Source organism: Nuphar pumila, chromosome 6 (genome assembly GCF_984573655.1).
Source record: "Nuphar pumila chromosome 6, dmNupPumi1.hap1.1, whole genome shotgun sequence".
NCBI lineage: Eukaryota > Viridiplantae > Streptophyta > Magnoliopsida > Nymphaeales > Nymphaeaceae > Nuphar > Nuphar pumila.
This window is the reverse complement of record NC_143254.1, coordinates 4,550,221-4,559,172: the sequence shown is the minus strand read 5'-3', so window position 1 is coordinate 4,559,172 and position 8,952 is coordinate 4,550,221.

The window sequence follows — 8,952 nt, the reverse complement described above, 5'->3', positions numbered from 1 at the left end:
GAAAGAAAAAGAATTTTATAAAAAATACAACAAAAGCGAAACTAAAACAAGCTAAAACGCTTAAACTAAACAAATTTTCAAAAGGAAATACAAAAAAAAAAAAAATCTGTTCTGACGGTAGTGAAGATTGTAAAAAACCAAGCATGCGAGACGCTGAAGTGAAAAATGCAACAAAATTCATTTGAACAACGAATTGCTTAAACTGAGCTTCTTGGAGAGGGAAAAAAAGAAAGAAAACTCATTTGAACAACGAATCATAAAAAATCAAGCTAAAATAAGCACTAAAATCCCGAAAACAAAATGGACACTCCATAAAATCTCCGGGAAAATAGAAAAGATGAACAGAAAAGCCCAAATATTCGACACAAAAAGATTTTTACAAACTAAAGCACAAATTTTCAGAAAGATCAAAGAGACGAAATCTCACGAACCGCCTAACGTCGAAAATGTAAAAAGAGGAGCTAAAATGAAGTTCAAGAAACGCAGAAAATTGCGGATCTTCGGCAAGATCCCTCCAGAACACGTCTAACAAAAAGTGAGCATCAATATATAAAGTTTTACGCAACAACCGATCAAAACAAACTTTAATAGAGAAAAAATCGCGTTTTTTTTGCTGAAAATAACGCTTTTCGCTCGCGATAAAAAAAAACCCTCCGAACTTCGAAAATCCCAGAGAAACCACGAAACGCCGAGCGAGATTTCTTTATGCACAGGAAGAACTAACAACTTCCAAAGAACTAGAAGAAAATGCACCTGAAGATCAATCAAAGACGAAGAAGCTCAACGTCACAAGAGAGAGAGAGAGAGAGAGAGAGAGATGATGAAGGAGCGGGCGCGGCCTTATCAGGCGCCATTAAAGCAGAAACTCCCTAAAGAACACGGCCTCTCCTTCAACATGGAGCGTCTCTTAAATGCCAGAGTTGTTGAAACGCCGACCGACGCCAGAGTGAGTACTCCCAGGAGAGTCCACTGGGAATCAAACCTTCTGTATTGCAGTACTGCGAAAAAATTACCGTAAAAGGCCCAACCATTACAAAATTGACGGTGGCATCCTTTGGATTTGGATTGATTAATCCGAAAGGGGTGCAGCGAAAATGACATAAACAACCCTCTACTTTTTTTTTCTATAATAATGTTAGGATTAAGCAGACTCCCTACCTGCGAAACACAATCATCTACATAAAAAAACTACTGGGTACCAGTACGAAGGATTATCCTTCCACTGTCACCTCTGAAGAAGAATCAGCAAATCTAACCAAAAACAGTGTCACTGCATTACAAAATTTTGGCCTCTATTAACTATACATCTCTTACAGCTAAGGAGCTTTTAGATGATCTGATTTAGGACTTAAGAGGGCATTCCACGCCTCTCCAATCTCTGATCGAGGAGGTAGTATAAATCTCTTGAGACTTCAGTAATGATTGGTCATTCAATGCTTATAAGATTGAGACATCTGGCTGCAAATTATGAATAATCTCTCAAGCTCAGGTGGGAATAAGGTCCAAGTGATTTGCTACTATATGTTTTTTTATACCCCTACCTGTTGGTTGATGCAACGCATGCTGTGATTTTTACACCAAAAAAAATCACCCTTCTGTCAACGGGTGTCAGGCTTGTACATTAGCCTGACGGTAACTTTGCTAGGTTTTTAACTAAAATATGAGTATGTAACAAGGGTAGAAACAACTTTCTTGATGGAGCCTTTCCTTTAATGCTTTTAATACTTGATGGTAAACGTTGACTTGACTTGTTTCTATGATAACTTTTTCTTACACTCTCAATATTTTGTTGAATTGTTAAACATGCATACCATTCCCTATCTTTCAATTTCTAATCCTTATAAAAAAAAAAAAACACCATGCTTTCCCTACGTAACCACAGGGCGTTGGCGTTCTGAGTGTTTGAGAGTGCACATCAGTTGTTCTCGCACTCCCTGAATCACATACCTTGTTGCCTGTTGCAAGGTTTTGACAACTTCAAAATTTGCCTCATTTCTTTTCTTTAGTATCATCGAAATTACCACATGATAGGCTATTTTTCAGCCTGTTTGAATATTTTTTTTCTTGAATTTTCTTTTTGTTCACTTAACCCAATCTTCCTTTAAATCGATGGCTGATTTTCAAACCCTTCCAAACAAGCTGAATACTCATTTTCATATGTGGGTCACCCAAGAACAGCTTGTGATTAGGTGAGTATATGTTTCTGTCAAAATTATTAATATATAATATTCAAATCCAAAAGTGAAGATAAGAGGTGTCTTAGATTTTCAAAGAAACACCTTACTTGATGAAATGGTGCAACTTTATGTCTCTTTGAAATTTACCAAAAAGTATTGGGTTCTTTTGAAAAGGCGCAACCTTTTGAAGAGGCATGCTAGGTTTCTTTTTGGGATCTATATAAAGCCCACATCCTTCTTGTGTTGGATATACAATCTCATCTTATTTGCTCTATAAAATATTATTCTTTTAGTACATTTGTGTGTAAGTGTGAGAACAACTTTTAAGTTTTTTCTTCTTTTCAACATTATTTTTTATCGTCATAGTCATATTCCGTTACATTAATTAGGGTATTTAAAACCCAACAAGTGGTATCGGTTGAAGGAGACTACACTTACATCAAAATCATGGTAGAAAATTTGAACAACTTTGTCACCAATCTCTCCCAACTTCAAGTGCTTGTGTTTGAAGATGAAGGCTATGATTTTTAGAGTCATAAAATGAAGACTTTATTCGCCTCATAAGAGCTTTGAAAGATTATCTATGGCGGTTATAAAGAACCAACTGATGATGCAATTCTTACATCATGGACCGCTCAAAAAAAATTTAAGGATAACAAGAAGAAAGATGCAAAAGCACTTCTATATATCCAACTTTAGGGTAAGCAATGCTATCTTTCCTCGAATCACGAATACAACTCTGTCCAAAGAAGCCTGGGATATTTTAAAGAATGAATTCCAAGACTCAGAGAAGATTATCTTCATCAAGCTTCAAGCATTGTGGAGAAATTTTGATACATTGCTTATGAAAGACAATGAATCCATTCAAAAGTTTTTTACTAGAGTTGTTGGGATTATCAATCAAATAAGGAGTTGTAGCGATAAAATTAAGAGAAAAAAATAGTTGATTTTTTTTTAAAAAGTTCGCCGCCGAAGTACGATTATGTTGTAGCAGTTATACAAGAGTCAAAAGATCTATCAACTCTGTCATTACAAGAGTTGATGGGATCCCTCGAGGCACATGAGAAGCGGATTGCAAGGACTGAATCTCAAGGGATTGAGCATGCACTTCAAACAAAGCTTAATATAGATGAAGAAAAAAAAGGCTTCAAAAGAAGACCTCATTTTTCAAAAAAAAGGAATCAAAAGTTCCTTAAAGGTCGCAGTAAAGAAAAAAGTTATTCTAATCAACCAAGGCAGTTTAAGCAATCAAAAAAATACTGCCATGTTTGCAAAAAATCTGGGCATGAGTCTAGAGAATGCTTATTCAAATGTATAAGATGTCGAATACCAAATCACTCTCAAATGGACTATTGGTTTCAAGAAAAGCATAAAGCTAATTTCTCAAAAAATAAAGATGAGAAAGATCAAATTGTCTTTTCTTGCATGAACGTTGAGCAAGAACCAAGTGATATATGGTATGTAGATAGTCGTTGTAGCAACTACATGACTGGAAATAAAAAGTGTTTTGTCAAACTTGATGAAACTATCACCTCCAAAGTAAGAATTGGAGATGAAAAATCTCAAAATGTTGAAGGCAAAGGAGTCATAGCAGTCAAAACTAAATCAGGTTAGACCAAACTCATCATGATGTTTTTCATTTACCTGGTTTCGCATAGAACTTGTTAAGTGTTGGTCAACTGATGAAAAAGGAATACTTAGTAAACTTCAATAATGACCAATGTACTATTGTTGACTAAAATAGCAAGCAAACAATAGCCAAAGTGAAGATGACAGCAAATAAGGTCTTTTCCTTGACTATGAGTTCATGTGAAGGACAAGTACTGAAGGTTGAAAGTTTAGATGTATCAAATCTTTAATGTTTAAATTATTAAAGTTGGAAATTGTTGAAGCAAAAAAATATGATGATTGAGCTTCCTTATATCGATGGAGAAAATAAAATATGTGAAGGTTGTATATATGGAAAATTCCATAGGCTTCATTTCTCAAATTCATCTTGGAAGACGAAGCATCCTCTTAAATTGGTTCATGCAAACATTTTTTGACCGATGCAGACAAAATCTTACAATAGAAGAAAGTATTTTTTTCTCTTCGTTGATGACTTCAGCAGACTGATGTGATTATACTTTCGCCAACAAAAGTCAAAAGTATTCTCTATTTTCAAAGAATTTAAAGCCTATGCAGAAAAAGAGAGCATGTTAAAATTGAAAAGATTAAGGACTGACCGTGGAGGAGAATTTATATCCAATGAATTTTGGAGCTATTGCAAAATTTAAGGCAACAAAATGCAGCAAAAATGCTACAACAAAATGGTGTCGTAGAGCGATAAACCCACACTATTGTTGAAATGGCAAAGAGCATGTTAAAAGAAAAAAATCTTTCAAATAGTTTTTTGGCCGAAGCCGTGAACACAAAAGTGTATATTTTGAATAGAGCTCCCACCAAGTCTATTCATAACAAAACTCCGTATAAGGCATGGTACAAGCACAAACCAAAAGTAAGCCATTTTAAACTTTTTTGTTGTGTTGCATATAGCAAAAAAAAATCTCAAAATAAAGAAAAATTTGATGAGAAGGGAGAAAAGCTCATATTTGTTGGTTATAGTGATACTTCAAAAGCCTATTGTCTCTTGAATCCAAATACAAAGGAGTTGATTATCTCAAGAGATGTAATTTTTGATGAAAATTTTGAATGGGACTGGGGAACACGCTCAATAAAAGTACCTCAAACAGTGACAAATTTGACTATGACAGACACTTCTACAAGCAAAGAACATATGGACTCAAGTGATTTAAAATCAGATACTCCTCATAGAAAGGTGAGATCTCTTGCAGATATATATGCTTCTTGTCATATGACATTGTTTTCATTTGAGCCTCAAATTTATGAATAAGCCATCAAAGATAATATTTAAAAAACTGCCATGAATGAAGAGATTAAAAATCATACATGGGAATTGGTAGATAGGCCAAAAGGATAAGATATAGTTGGTCTAAAATAGATTTTTAAAACCAAATTCAATGAAGATGACTCAATTCAAAAGCACAAAGCCCGACTTGTAGCAAAAGGTTATTCCCAAAAATTTAGAGTAGACTATAATAAAACTTTTGCTCTAGTTATGAGAATGGAGACAATTCAAGTTGTGCAAGCCATCTCTGCCGAGTTGAAAGTTTCGGTATATCAGTTGGATATAAAATATGTCTTTCTTAATGGAGAACTCAAAGAAGAGGTCTATATTGAGCAACCTTTTGGCTTTAAGAAAGAAGGACATGAAGAAAAAGTTTATAGGTTAAATAAAGCCTTATATGGTTTAAAGCAAGCACCGCAAGCTTAAAATATGAAAATAAACCAATATTTTAAAAAGAAAGAATTTCAAAGAATCCCAAGCGAACCATCTCTATATGTAGAGAGAGATAGAAAAGATTTTCCAATTGTTTGCTTATATGTGGATGAATTGATCTATATTGGATCAAATATAAAAATGGTTGTGAAGTTTAAAGAGGACATGAAGAAAGAGTATGAGATAACAAATTTAGGAGTTATGAAATATTTCCTTGGAATACAGGTCAACAGAAGAAAGGAAAAAAAATTATTTCTCAAGAAAAATATCTTGAAGAGTTGCTGAAAAAATCTAACATGTTGAATTGTAAGCTGATGAGCACTCTAATGATTGTCAATGAGAAGCTGACAAAAAAAAATGATGGTGCTAAAAAGGTGGATGCTTCTATGTATAGAAGCTTGGTTGGATAATTGATTTATTTTACTAACACAAGACCCAACATTGTAAATGTCGTTAGTCTTGTATCCAGGTTTATGAGTGAACCAAACAAACTCCATCTTGCAACAGCCAAAAGAATTTTGAAATATTTGCAAGGTAAAAAAAAAATTGAATCAAATATATTGTTGAAAACAACATTCAACATGTGGGCTATAAAAATAGTGATTGGGCAGGGTCAGTTGATGATAAAAAAAGTAGTACTTCAGGATATGTCTTTTGCCTAGGATCCAAAATCATATCTTGGTCATCAAAGAAGCAAAATACAATTGCATTGTCGACTGCAGAGGTAGAATATATCGCAACTACTATGGCAGCAAGTGAAGCAATTTGGCTTAGAAGAATTCTTTTAGATTTACAACAAAAGCTTGAAGGACTGACCATCATCAATTGTGACAACAAGTCTGCCATTGTGATGATGAAAAATCCAGTCTTCCATAGCCGCTCAAAGCATATTGAGATTCATGAGCATTTCATCAAAGAATTAGTTGAAAAAGAAGAAATCATATTGAAATTCATGCCAAGCAATCAACAAGCTGCATATATGTTCACTAAGCCATTTCCCATAGATAAGTTCAATAATTTCAAATCCTCTTTAAGAATTACAAATTAAAGGGGGATATCAAAATTAGTAATTTGTAATATCCAAATCCAAAAGTGAAGGAAAGAGGTGTCTTAGATTTCCAAAGAGACATCTTGCTTGATGAAAGGATGCAACTTTATGTCTCTTTAAAATTTATCAAAAGGTATTGGGGTCTTTTGAAAATGTTCAACCTTTTGAAGGGACATGATACGTTTTTTTTTTTGGGCTCTATATAAAGCCTACATCCTTTTTGTGTTGGATATGCAATCTCATCTCATTTGCTCAATAAAATATTATTTCTTTTTTAGTACATTTGTGTGTAAGTGTGAGAAAAACTTTTAAGTTCCTCTTTTTCTCAACCATTTTTTTGTGGCCATAGACATATTCTGTTGCATTAATTAGGGTATTCAAAACCCAACAGTTTCTTCTTCTTGTTTACATAGTTCACACTTGGCTATTGGAAACCCAATTTTTGTAGTCTATTTTGAGTGAGCAACTTTCATCCGATAACAAATCTTAGGGTAATTACTGTTCTTGGAGGGGCTTTGTTGTTCCAGACCTGTTTGAATAGTCGTCTTGTGGACCTTTTTATCTTATGAGATTGTAGGCACTTTTCATGGAGTATTCTTTCGCTAGCCTCCACTAAAGCTTATCGTTTTCCCCAAGTTGCCACTGTTGCATCTCAATTTCTCTCATACTCTCCATGGAAAGGTATACTGTCACACTGACTAGATGGATACAAAGGTGAGAGCCCTTGTTTATGACATTCATGAGTTGAATGTTGTGAAGGGTGTGGTACAATACCTCTCGATAATTGAAAGGTAGTTATAGAATCAGAGGCCAGCGAGTCATCCTTGGATGAAACCAAAATTCTATAGTTTTTTCTTCTCCAACAACCCATGTTATCCCTTTCCTTAATGCCAAGGTGCTAGTACAAACGCCTTTCCACCCGTAGGATATGATCTTGCTCTTTCTTGCCACCCACATGGTCTCCTTTAGTAGATATTTTGCCTTGACTTGCGAGGTCAATGGAGTAACTTGTTGTTGGCCCCCTTTGCCCTTGGTTTGCAGACTTGATCACTTGTAAGACTCATCTTCATTTCATAAGAACTTGCTGATTGTTCTATCTATTTCTTGAATGATATTACTTGGAAGACAGAAACAACTCATCCAGTATATAGGGAGTGAGAGAAGGACTGAACTGATTAATATTATTCTAGCCACCATCACTAAGGTATTCCCATCCAACTTGTTCAATTTGGCGGTGAAAATTTTAAGTGTGACACTAGGAGGTTTTTGGTTTGCCACCCACTCCATTGGTGGATTTGGTTTGCCCTTGTTTGAGAAATGTAGAAAGGAATAAAGATGGTTTTCTCTTTGCTTATTTGAAGTCCCGTTACTCTCTCAAATGATGTCATTATTGTCAAGAAATTCTTAATGGAGTTCCTCCAATCCTGTAGGAAGTGTGTCATTTGAACCCTTTCACCTTGATAGGGGTTATGTTTCCTTGCATTTTCTCCCGGTATGTAGGGCATGATAATCTTTCCATTACCATTAGAAACAAATAGGGTGGCATAGGGTCTCCTTGTCTATAAAACTTGTAAGTTTTTTTATATAATAAATAAATAAAGATATTTACTTTATTCTCGAGTTAGAAATGTGTTTCTATCTTTTTAGCATCAATCGTGAGTATTTTACATGTTTAATTATTTTTTCTGACCAATAAGAGTAAAATTAGCGTTTCTAGAATTACTTCAGATAATTTACTATTTAAAATATTTAATTTATAATTAAAACTATCTATTTTAGTGAGTTGTGACTCATCATGGTATTTTCAAAGTGTTTTGAGCCTAACTAGATGCATTTTGGTGGTTTATGAAAGAAATTTTATCCAAAGGTATTTTGGTCATAAATAATTTAAATAAAATATTTTAATTAAATATAATCATTATTTTAGAAAGTACCAAAATTATGGACGGTCTCTTTTAAATAGAAGGGCAAAATATAAGATTTTGTTTTGAGAAAAGAATTAATTTTTTAGTATGGACTTGAAGTCCATGTGGGTTTAGACCCATATGGGTCGATCCAAATTAGGTTTTTTATGAGAGTTTTAGTAACTAAAGAAAATAAAATTATTCTATTTTAATCTAGAAAATATATGTATGTGTAATATAATATGTTAGTTTTATTTTTTAGGATTTATATTTTTCTTAGACCCATAAACCGAATTAGGGTTTTGGGTTGATTTGGATCCAAACCGAATCCAAACAAGACCCATATTGATTTTGGCGCATAAGTGAGTCGGGGTGGGGCCAACAGGGCACCCACACACTCACTCTTTTTTCTTCCCTATTCACTCCAGCCAAAGTCTCGCCCTCCTCTAGTTTTGAAAAACCGCTGGAGGTCATCCAACCTCC